At 36.5% G+C, this 12,342-nt stretch overlaps 1 pseudogene; it reads right to left on the minus strand.

Moving 5' to 3' along the window:
- LOC107697660 (usherin-like) overlaps positions 1-12,342 on the minus strand; it is a 241,341-nt pseudogene that overhangs the window by 176,426 nt on the left and 52,573 nt on the right.

Consider the following 12,342-nt stretch of genomic DNA (forward strand, 5'->3'; position numbering starts at 1 on the left):
GTGGGATAGGGAAAAAAAAAAAAAAAGTATATATATATATATATATATATATATATGGAAAATAATAAACAAATAAATAAATACTGGGAAAACACTGATACAATTTTATTCCATTTTTTCCATTTGGGAAGCATAATGTATAAATTCAAATTTTTTTGTTTGTTAATACTGGCAAACTGATTCCGCTCTACACTGTTTAAACCTGACTTATTTCAAACAGCTTTTGGGTTATCCTTTTAACACAAGCTTTGACAAGGAAATCCGCAAACTCAAGTGCATCTCGTCAAACAAAAACATGGCGAGAAATAAAAATAGTAAAGTACACCTCCCTCCAAGTGTCAAAATATAGAGAGGAAGTTGACAGAAACACTACATGGAACTTCAGCTGTCGTCTTTTTAAATAGAATAGAAAGCCTGGATGGGCTCCTTCCTGTGAAGCACTTGTGGTGAAAATTTATCCCACATAAACAATCCCTCACATGTTTATGCTAATTCCCAGTTTCCGTTTTTCAGGAACTGTCATTCTATGCTGTAACACTAGCCACCGATTCTTTCTCTGCTTAATAAGCATCTCCTCAAAATCAATTCTCCAGGGCTCCCACCTAAATAAAAACCGAAGATGCAGGATTTTCTCTGCGGAATGGAGCCGTGTTTGTGGCCTATGAAATGCAATACTTGTTTATTTCAAACTGTTTTGAGTGTTGTTCAAGATAATTTGTTTCATAATCTCTTCGGATATAAAACAAAATGAAAAGAGCCATCCCCAACCAAAACTTAATACACAGTTTCATATCATTTTATAGTTATAATCACCACAGTTTAGTAAAAAACAACTTTAAATGGCTTTCTTTGATAGCACAAAGTGTGTTCGACTGACCTCCTTCTGCAGTTCGCCCCATGGCCCACTCTGACAGGGTACTGCCGGCCATGTTAACTGTGAGCACTCTGAAGCGGTAGGTGGAAAAGGGTTCTAGATTGGACACAACTGCACTGCTCTCAGGCAGGGTTAGAGCATTCTCATTGGCCGAACTCATCGACGGCCGTGGGTTCAGCCAGCCACTACTGAGGAAAACCCTTTGCTCTGGACCGTAACTGGTGGCGTTTCTCTGCGACTCATTCAGCAGCTGCATAAAAAGCTCATACCTGATAATTATACCTGGAGAGAGAAAGAAAGAGATGCATGAAACATACATAGGCCAGTACCTTCTTCCACAATCCCTTATTAAGCCTCAGACAGAAGCAGATGATATTGAGATGTAAAACTGGCCATTGACAATACACAATTACAGCTGCTGCATGAAATTATGCAGAAAAGAGAGGCAGACAGAGAGAATCAGATAGACACAATTAAACGGAGAGGAAATTCATTGAGAGAATCCTCTAAGGGCACTTTATAATGGTCCATGTTAATGAGCTAATTTGGCAAAAAGCATGATAACTGGCATTAAAAGTCATTGATATACAGAGGGCTATTTTGCGACGCTTTCAATGGCGCGAGGCACAATACATAATTGTATGCAGCAATCAACTGTTTTAAATGTGAAATGTTTCTTTGCGGCACGCAGTCCCATCAGTTTATATTGCGAAATGAAGCATGGGCTGAGCCTTAATCAAGCCTCTTGGTTGTAGATTAAAGTTCGTAAGGAATTAATTTTCATCCCGGCTGAGATCAAATGGCATCTCTATAATAGTATTTCTCATTATTGTAATGATGTAGCTGGAGACGGCTAAAAAGGAAGCTACGGCAAAGTAGAAGAGCATTTCAGCTCTGCCGTATGCATTTAGGAATCGCTGTTAAATAAAATAATTTACTACTCCCTATAAATAAAACAGGAGAGTGAAATTTGGGGACTGATCTGAATATGTAAATGAAAAAGACAACGTTACTTTCAACATGTTTAACATCTAGTACTGTTTCAGTGTGGGGTTAGGAAGTCAAAAGCTGATTATTTTAATTTATTTAATTTCTTTCAGAATATTAGGTCTGGTGGAAGACAAAAACAGATACAAAATGGGGGAAAAAATACCACAAAAATATGTAAAAATCAGGGGTAGTGATCATTTTAACAACAAAAACATAACATGTACCCTATGAATATTTAAAACGGTTTGTATTTGACAGTGGTTCTCAACCAGGAGGCTGGGGCCCACTGGGGGGCCTCATCAAACAAGGGAGCCGCAGGATGACTTAAGATGATTTAATTAAAATGTACAAAAAAAAAAGCAAATAAAATAAAACAAATATAAATTAGGTGTAAATTGAATATTTATCTTTTTCCCCCCTCAAAAACGATTGTTTTATTAAAGTACAAACTGTTATTAAAACTTCTGGACCCAAAAAGAATTGTGGTTAAGTAATTTAATATATTGACTATTTCCGGATTCAAAAAAATTTTGAAAACAAGCAGCTTTGTCATAATTACAGCAGACCATACTGAAATATTTAGAATATTATTATAGCTTACACGAGGGGCCCACAGATATTGTGTTAGACAATGTGGGCCTTCAAGTCAAAAAGGTTTAGAACCACTGCACATATGCATGTCTTAATGTGGGCCGCCTATTTTTCAAAGTGCCCCTGTCAAAAATGATCTAAAACAGTGAGAAATGCTCTAAGTGTGTCAATACCATTAGGTAACCTTGGAGGTTCCCAGTCCACTTTGAGTTGAGAGGACCCTAAGGTTGTGATTGTGGGTGCAGGCTGCTGCTGAGGAGGTATCTGAGCGGTAAATATGATCAGACTCTTGCTGCGAGCGCAGCCTCCGTTAGTGCAAGCCTGCAGACTGAAGTTGTATCGAGTAAAGGGTTGCAGCTCCTCAGCGGTAGCCTCTGTTTGAAGTCCTGTGTAGTGGATCCTCTCTTCTCCGGTCAGATCATGTATCGAACTCAGGGTAAAGCTGTCCACTGGACCAGTGGTGTTCAAAGGCTCCGTCCAGTTAAAGGAGGCACTGGTGGGCTTGGCTCGACCCACAAGGGTTAATTGGAGTTCTTCTTGCTCAGGTACAGCAGACAAGAGTGCGTAAGCTGACCGTGGCACTTCTGGTGTTAGCACGGATATTACTGGTGATGAGCTGATAAGAGTATTCCGTGTAAGGAGACAAAGAGAACAAGGAAGCTGTCAAACAAATTGTGGTACTGATCACAATATGTTAATTGTCAATTAATTAACAATCATTTTTAAAAGTTGGGGGTCAGTAAGATTAAAAAAAAAAAAAGTCTTTAAGCTGCATTTATTTGATTAAAAAATACAGTAAAGACAGTAATATCTGTTTTCTATTTTAATATGTTTTAAAATGTAGCTAATTTATTATCATTACAATATGCTGGTTTGATGCTCAAGAAGCATTTCTTTTTATTATCAATGTTGAAAAAAGTTGCTGCTTAATATTTTGTGGAAAGCGTGATACTTTTTTCAGGATTCTTTGATTAATATTTTAAACAAAAAGCAATTATTAATAATAAAAATTTTCTGTAATGTTATAAATGTCTTTACTATCACTTCTGAATTTAATGCATCCTTGCTGAATAAAGGTATTCATTTTAATTTAAACCACAACTTTTGAACTTTTGAACACTACCGTATACGAGTGTTAAAAAAAAAAAAATCTATTTTAAAAAATCACCTTTTAATGCACATGTGCCATGTTCTTAGAAATGTACTCTTTGTATTCATGTTTATTGTTGTATAGTTTAAAAAACAACAACTTTCAAACATTTATTTTTTTCAAGTTTCAATTGAATGACATTTTTGAAATGTCACGAGGTGTCATCAAGTATTAAGTAATAATATATTTTCCCCACACTTTGAATGTGAGTGTACACATTTTAGTAATAATTTTTTAAATTTTAAAAAAAGATTTTCTTAACTTTTTTTTAACAAATATCATTAATAATTCATAAAAATCATTATGTTTTTGGGGAGTCGCACCACACAACATTTTGCAACTTGAACTAATCTTGCCTTGTCATAAAAAGGTCAAATCAACACAGTCATGAGTGTCTGCAGGGGTCTTTTCTATGATATAATTTAAATCTTTCAGTATTATTGTGTCACAATTGTTTAGGACATAGAGTTAAATTATAATTTAATTCCAGAACACAATCATATTTTATATACTCAGACAAAGACATTTGACACTAACTGAATGGGTGCTGGCTGTGGCTGATGTGGATGATCTCTGAGTCTCGAAGCACTGTGTACATCAGTTCATTGCTGTTGGGGGAGTCAGGGGCTCTCCAGCTCAGCTCTATAGCTGTGGAGTTCAGAACCCGGCCGAAGGGAGGAGGCTGCTGCTGGGGATCTGAACAGGAGTGGGAGAGTGTAAGCCGATACATATTGGTGAAAAATCTGCATTGTGAAACAGAACTAAAGAAGTGGAAGACACAAGGTTAAAGCACCAAAGCTGCTAGCTAACAGGGAAAATGGACTATGAATATACTAGAGCAACAATCATTTGTAACATGTAAAAATGCTAACTTAATAAAAACACTGTATGGAGGGGCACATTAGGGCTTTAAGAGTCTCCGTAAGGTTAAGTGCTGTATGCTCTAAACACATACAGACCCATAAACAGGTCACCTTACAGTATACATGCTGAATGTTTATAATGTAGATATGCACTGAACCCAGGAATGGCATAAGATCATGAGAGAGATATATATCTATATTAAATAGAAATGTTCAGCTAAAACAAAAGGATGCAACATGATTAAATTTGGGTGTCAGCTCCTGGGCAAGTATTTTGAATAAAGTATGTAATAAATTCCACAGTCCAACGCAAATACCACAGCAATTGAGTGACAGCAGTGAGTTCTGACCTTAGGTATGCCTTTCTTGCATTAAACTTACAAAGCAATTTGACTATATTGGGGAAATCTGCATTTAAATTACAGTCACTACAATAAAGAAACTCTGTGATGTGATCTATAAGAGGCATTTTCCTGTTCTTGAGCCAAATGGAGTGTTGAGCCAAAGGATTTTAAAATTTAACTACTAAAGCAGGGACTTTAGTTCAAATAAAGCTCCTTAAAATTATATGGTTTGATTTTTCTTTTCTATGTTAAAATATTTCCTACTGAAACCGTAGGCTGGAATATATCAAAGGGCTTGTCCTTTTATTAGCTGATAGCCTTTCATGAATGCCAAATTTTGATATCATGGGATAATGCTGATTAGAAAGAAATGTTATATGTATATGTTAAATGTTATCTGTATATGTTATTTAATGTTGAAAAATATCAATGAAGAACAGTTCAGTGTCATTTAAATGTATTTGTATTGCTCTATGTATCATTATGCTTATATTCACATAGATAAATATTTGTTTTTTTTATTCATCAGTGTTGTTATTGTTAACTAAAACTATAAAAAAGTATTTAAAAAAATTAACGAAAATAACAAAAGTTGCCTTGGCAAATAAGTTAAATAAAATAAACGTAGGTTTTTGAAGTACTAAAAAATAAAAATATTTTAAAGAATAAAAAAATTAAAATAATTTATAAAAATAAAAATAATACTTAAAAAATAAAATTTAAATGAAAACTGAAATGCTGTTATAAAAAGAAAAGCTAATTCAATATATATAAAATAATGCAGCTATTAATACATATTTAAAGTACATACAGTATTGATTCAGACCTTTACTGCAGCCCAGGTAGTTGTTTGGATCCATGTGACTGGCTCCCTCCACACAGATGTCACATTTATCTCCAGTCACATATGGCTTGCACAGACACTGCCCTGTCTGGGGGTGGCACGTGCCATCGAATCCCCCGACAGGATCACATCCACACGGCTCACACCTAGACACATGGAGATCACAAGAGACACAAAAAACATTTTCATAAGATAAAAACAGCATCACTTCTTGTGACATTGTCCATGTCTGTAGAGGACATGAAATCAGGTAATTAACCAAGAGTAACAAGTCCAGCTCTATTTACAAAAAACTGTGAGTCTCTCTCTGACTAGCTAAGAGACGAAGAGTTGCAAAAAGTGAATGTGTGCATGTTAGTGCGTGTTACTGTGAGGGAGGGGGGGCACTTTGACTAAATGGAGGCATTCACAGATGCACCTGTCAGTGACACTTCTGGGAGGGGTGTAGGGGATGGAGGAGGAAAGGCCCTGAGGGGCCAGCAGCGGGTGATGTGGGGGCCAAGCGCCTGACACCCTCGAAAGCAGCTGATAAAAGCCACAGACTCTTAATGAGCTGAAAATTTGTTCTGTCAACTACAGGGGCGTTTTGGGCTAAGCCACCCGTTTCCCAATGCAGTTCGACCTTGACTCCTCAGAAGGAGACAGTGAACTTTTTTTTCTCTTTGTCATGCAAAAACGAAGCCAATTGAGGTATTAAATTCTGTGATCAGTACCAATATTGCGAAGTTCCACATGCTTACATTCTCCATATTTGAAATACACCAATAGCTTGCAGCTATCAAAGTAAATGACTCCAGATTGCGCCGCGACGTTTGTCTGGAACAGGTGTTGCAAATAGAGCTGGAAAGTTTGCAGTCAAGGAATTAAGCAAGTTTGACTAGCAACAGGAAAAAACAGTGAGCAGATATGACCTACACTTCTGTAAAATAAAACTGGCTTTTCCCCACCAAGGTTAAATGATTAGCCAAGCACCACTTTCCATGTAGCCTATGCCTGTCATTTGCTGTGATGGCTAATCTTCCCTAACCATATTGTGGGTTTTTAACTACCTCTATTAGGTGGTCTGCAGTGAACGACCCAATATAAGAAAACAAAATAAGATGCATCGCCTTAGTGATTTCGGGGCGGACAAATGAGTTTATAATATTTAGATCAAGAAATCTTTATTGTGTAGGATCTCCTGATGCAGTTCAAGCTTCCCCTCTAATCAGTTTAAATAGTTCATTTTTCATCCTTACCGGGCGAACGAGTGCAGCTGGATGGATTGCGTATGCAGTGATCTGTCACGACTCGTATGGATTAACAATTTGTGATGTCCGGTAGCCCTGTTGTTGATGCATCGAAAACACGCGCTCATGCTATTTGCATCTCACCAGCTAACAATTAATGTTCTCCCTGCCTACTGTGCATCCCAACATCATATTTTTTATTTTGAGGGGGAAAACGCTTAAAAGGTAAACAATGGTTGATATGGGAAGCGTTGACGATGTCCCCCACTGTTCCTTTTATTCACCCAGCGTGGCTGGAGTAGTTAAATATCTCCAGCAAGCCTTCAGGAAGGTCATTCAATGAGACTTCAACCAAACCAAGACTTAAATATAAAAATCATCAAAAGAAAATCTGCCGTGTGTAGGAAACGAAAAAAAAAAAAGAAGAAAAATAATTTTCCAATCCACTGACTCTCGAGAATGCCAAGTTTTCCATCCCCAACTTAGGCCATATGTTCAAGCTGGGGAGCTGCTTTGGAGTATATCATTAAGACAGCTAACATATGATGTATTTACAACCTAATTGATGTATCCAACAAATCAACTATGCAGAGAGTATTAAAATGCAGCCTCGTTTAGAGGCGGGACTTTAATGGCTAATTTGACCTTTGCTGGCTCTGTCTGAACCCGTGGGCCAGTAAGCAGCTAACTGGCTCAAATTGCTATGAAAAGTGATGTGCATGATTTTCTAAATGGGCTTTATTCACTAGTGTTCAGTCTCGGTGACGGGAGGGAGGTCTGGAGTCATCTTCGACGGTGATTTACACTGCTCTTTTTTACTTGAAGATATATCTTGCTGCATGGTAATAAATGAAAACGTCTTTCTCGAACATGACCGAGATAAAGGTGTTGGACCATGGCACTGACCTGCCAACACTTGGATTAAAGCCAAAGAAGAGATCCTGGCACTGGTCGCATCTGCGACCGGTCAGTGATGGGTGAGCACACACACACACTGCCCTGAGTGGGCAGCACACACCTGCCCCACTGCTCCGACCGAGTGACATTCACACACTTCACACTCGCTGAGCCCCTCCTCAGACAGGAAGAAACCTGCATGATGCAAAAAAACACAAACAGACTCATTACGCATATTTTATTGTGAGCTCTCATTTACTTCCTCTTTTGCCATCATCATGAAAAAGTAAATAAATAAAAGTAAAATAAATCTTTAAAAAAAGAACTCCCTTTGCCCTAGTAGACCCAAATATAGAAAATAAATGTGAAAAAATTATTTAACCTTTTAAATGTTGTTGTAGGAGGCCTCTAATACAGAAATAAATGTGCTTTTACATTTTAGTCAGTTTTTAGGGAAATGTTGTAATATTATAGAATTTCAGTGATTTTACTCACTGTCTGAACAAATGCAGAGAACAGAGGTTCATTTGCAGGGTGAAATGCTTCTGTAACCCCATTACAATAGTCTATATATGTATACACACTAATAATCACACAATAATGATAAATTATGTCATATTTTTATGAAAAATAAACATTTATTATAAAAAATATATGTTTTGATTATATTTACAAAACCTGATGAACTGAATGAAAGCTTTCAAATATTCTTCATGACTTGACTTTAAAACTTTCTTCTCTTGTATCACAGTCCATCTCAAAGTCACTGTTTCCATTGTGGACAGCATCAGTGATATATCATACACATATGATGAGACGGTCTTTCTTGGCTGGTGACATTCTGAAATGGAAAAAAACAACGATTATTTTACAGGCTAAAAATTTCAGCGCAAATTGATCCCAAACATACTTACACATTTTAAAGAATTCACCCATTCACAGAATTCACACATTCCACAGAATTCACACAATACTGATAATTCACACATTCCACAGAATTCACACATTCCACAGAATTCACACATTCCACAGAATTCACACATTCCACAGAATTCACACATTCCACAGAATTCACACATTCCACAGAATTCACACATTCCACAGAATTCACACAATACGGCTTAATGTGCCCTTTACTTATCATGCTAATAGCACTTATAGAATTCACACATTCCACAGAATTCACACATTCCACAGAATTCACACAATACGGCTTAATGTGCCCTTTACTTATCATGCTAATAGCACTTATACCCCCCACATTCCAAAACATTATCACCTGTCTCTCATGCAGCAAGCAGATATTTGGGCAAACAAGCAAAGGATCAGTTAAATACATTTTATAAATAATAAGATACAGATGGTTTAAAATATTGCTACACAAATAATTTAAAATTATTGAAGAAATAATTTATTCTTCAACTTGAACTTATCCATTAATAAAAAAAAAATCATAAAATCTTGATTGAATATCAAAATGGTAACAAAAAAGACATTTAAAACTTGTGAGTGATCAAAAACAGTATGTTTCTATTAGTATTTTTTCACATGGAACAGATGAGAAGTGCAATTCATCCATGTAATGTATAAGGTGCACAGGCAAATTTTGCTACCCCTTTAACCCAACGTTGCAAAATTACAACACTGACATAACAAGCTCAAAATCTAAATTGATCAATGCATTCAACAATACCTTAATATCTACATGATCTACACATATTAATAATCACAGAAAAAAATATTTTAGGCATTTTACTTACTTGAATGTAGATTTTTCCAGTCCATTAAAACAAGATGATGTGCTTCATGGGAAGTTTGCCGGTTGTGTTTATGGCCAGGTAAATATTTTTCAAATCTAGCATCCAATAGCATTGCAAGGTTGAAGAATAGGACCCATTAGTTGTGTAAATGTGGTCTTAGAGAAAAAGAAAAACATGCTACATAACATGTTACATAACAAAAACATATTACCTGGGGCCTTACAGGGAAAATAAGGATTTAGCATAGCTTTAAAAATAATTATTACAGAAATAACATAATTTTAAAGAATATACTTAAATGTGAACTGAATGTAATGTTTATGAACACTTAATTTCATGTTATTTACATATAAAAGAAAATGTATTTTAGTTTAAATATATGCAATTAGTTGAACTTAAAAGTTTTTTGACCAACCTAAAGTACATTTTAGTATGTAACTTTAAAATTACTTTTATTGTCTTGAAATATACACTTTTGTGTGTTATGTATTTGTAATTTCACCTTTTTAATGATGAATTTGTAATTTAATACTTTTAGAACATTAACTATAATTGTAAAATTGTAGTTATTCAAAACAATTAAGTGTCCTTTTTTTCTTTTTTTTATCAATTACTTTCCTCTATGGAAACACAAATATATATATATATATATATGTTCCAAACCTGTATCACTTACTTTCCTCTGTGGAAATATATATATATATATATATATATATATATATATATATATGTATATATCAAATGAAAGTCAGTGGGGTCCAATGTTGTTTTGAACCCCACTGACTTTCATTGCATGGACAAATTATTTTCAGCAGTTCCATAGTTCTACAGAAGAAAGTCATATCGTTTTGGAATGATATGAGGGTGAGTAAATGATGACAGAAACTTCATGTTTGGGTGAACTGTCCCTATTGCGAGAAAAACACCTGTTCAGATATTCTGCCTATAATCTCCTTTTGGCCTTCACAGAAAAGTCAAGTAGGTATTAATTTTTGAGTGAAATGTTCCTTTAAGATTGTCCTGGTCCACTTTCCGTCTATATCTTCTTAAGAATAAAGTATGAGTTGAATCTCAAGGGCTCCGTCAGGCTCCTGCACACATCAATCAGACAGGGGGCGCTGAGTTTGAGATGTTTCAATCACAGGCTGCTTCCCTTCCGGTGAAATACGGCAGAGTGGCTCCATGAGGGGAGCCGGGGGAGGGCCTGCAGAAACACAGTCATCAGTCCCCCACCCTCCTCCAAATGGCTCTCCCTCCACTCCCTGTGCTTTCAATTTACTCCTGCCAGCCCCACTCTCCGTACACATGCTTTATGTGCCGGCATGGGCGGCCGAGGCTCTGGTGAGCAGCAGGTACACCTGCATTATTTCATCATGTGTGGAGGGGTACAAGCTAGGGGAGGGCTGGCCATACATCCTTGTCTGGTTATCGTGCGAGCTTAGCGCTCTCATATCATATGCATAGGCTCATTGGTGGATGTTGGGAAGCATGGTTTCCCTGCTGGAAAAAATAGCCTAGACCAGATGCAAGTTTAAAAAACATTTTCATACTGGTTTGACTGGTTACTTATCATGGCTAACTTTGAAAAAGAAGTGTGCTTAGCTGTACTGAATACGCACTTGTAATGTACTTCAGATCTTAAAAATATATTTACCAAAAAATTTACTATTAATAATGAAATAATGGCTCATTTCCACTGAGTGGTACGGTACAGTACAGTTCAGTACAGTACGATTCGGTACGGGTATCCCTGATCCAGCTTGCATTTCCACTTCCAATAGTACCCTTCTTGATAGGCGTGGTGTATGCCGGAAAGTAGCGATCAACGATAAAGCACGACAATAACCACAACTCTGCCTCTTTTTGTTAAATGTCAGTTTTAATGAACAATAATAGCCATTATAAAAGTAAAAGTACAAAGTATAAGAGGCTTATCTAAGAGGAAATAAAGACAAAAGCAAACAATTCAGTCAAACTTTTGCTACAAAGTCAGCGCTGTACTACGGTAAAGTTCAAAATAAATATATAAAGTTAACCATAACTTTGTGCTCAGCCAAAATTATATGACCAGGAATAAATAATAGATTTATGAGACCTCGAATGCCTGTCAAATATAGCTACCCAAAACGAATTGTATCTCGTGTTTAATCACTACAGACATCAGAGCCAGCGGCAAATGTCGGAAGGACTAGCCGAGCTAAGGCTGCTCTATGCGGATACATGAGCACTGAGCGCCCGGTGATCGCCTGGAGCTCCGAAATTATCATAGCAAATTTTCAAATAGGTGCTATTCTTTATAAATAAACCACAGATTTGAGTTTTAAACAATTACATTCTCACCTGAAAAACTCTTAAAACTACATTTCATGACACAATAACAGTAATATTTAGAAAATTACACAGGATTTTGGGCAATGACGTTTCACAAGTCCACAAGAACAGACAAGAACGCATATTGAGAAACGGCTATTGTATGTGTGAAAATATACAATTACAAAATGCACGGTTATATTTTTTGTGTTTGCGCACTCTGATGTAAATAAGTCAAAAACTCATGAACAGCAAAGCGGAAAGAGTGAAAGACGCTTTATCCCCTTGTATCACGCAAAAGTGATGATTCTAGTCAACCAATCAACGTTCTGAAGTGAGTTTAGCTCCACCCTTTTGGTACCCTTTGCTGTGCTAGGTACCCCAATGGAAGGGTACCAAAAAAGCGGTACGTAACGGTTTGCTATTTTGGTACCATTCACAACTTCTGACAGTGGAAACGGAAATAATTGCGTACCGTACTGTACTGTAA

Source organism: Sinocyclocheilus anshuiensis, unplaced genomic scaffold (assembly GCF_001515605.1).
Source record: "Sinocyclocheilus anshuiensis isolate Anshui unplaced genomic scaffold, SAMN03320099.WGS_v1.1 scaffold446, whole genome shotgun sequence".
Taxonomy (NCBI): domain Eukaryota; kingdom Metazoa; phylum Chordata; class Actinopteri; order Cypriniformes; family Cyprinidae; genus Sinocyclocheilus; species Sinocyclocheilus anshuiensis.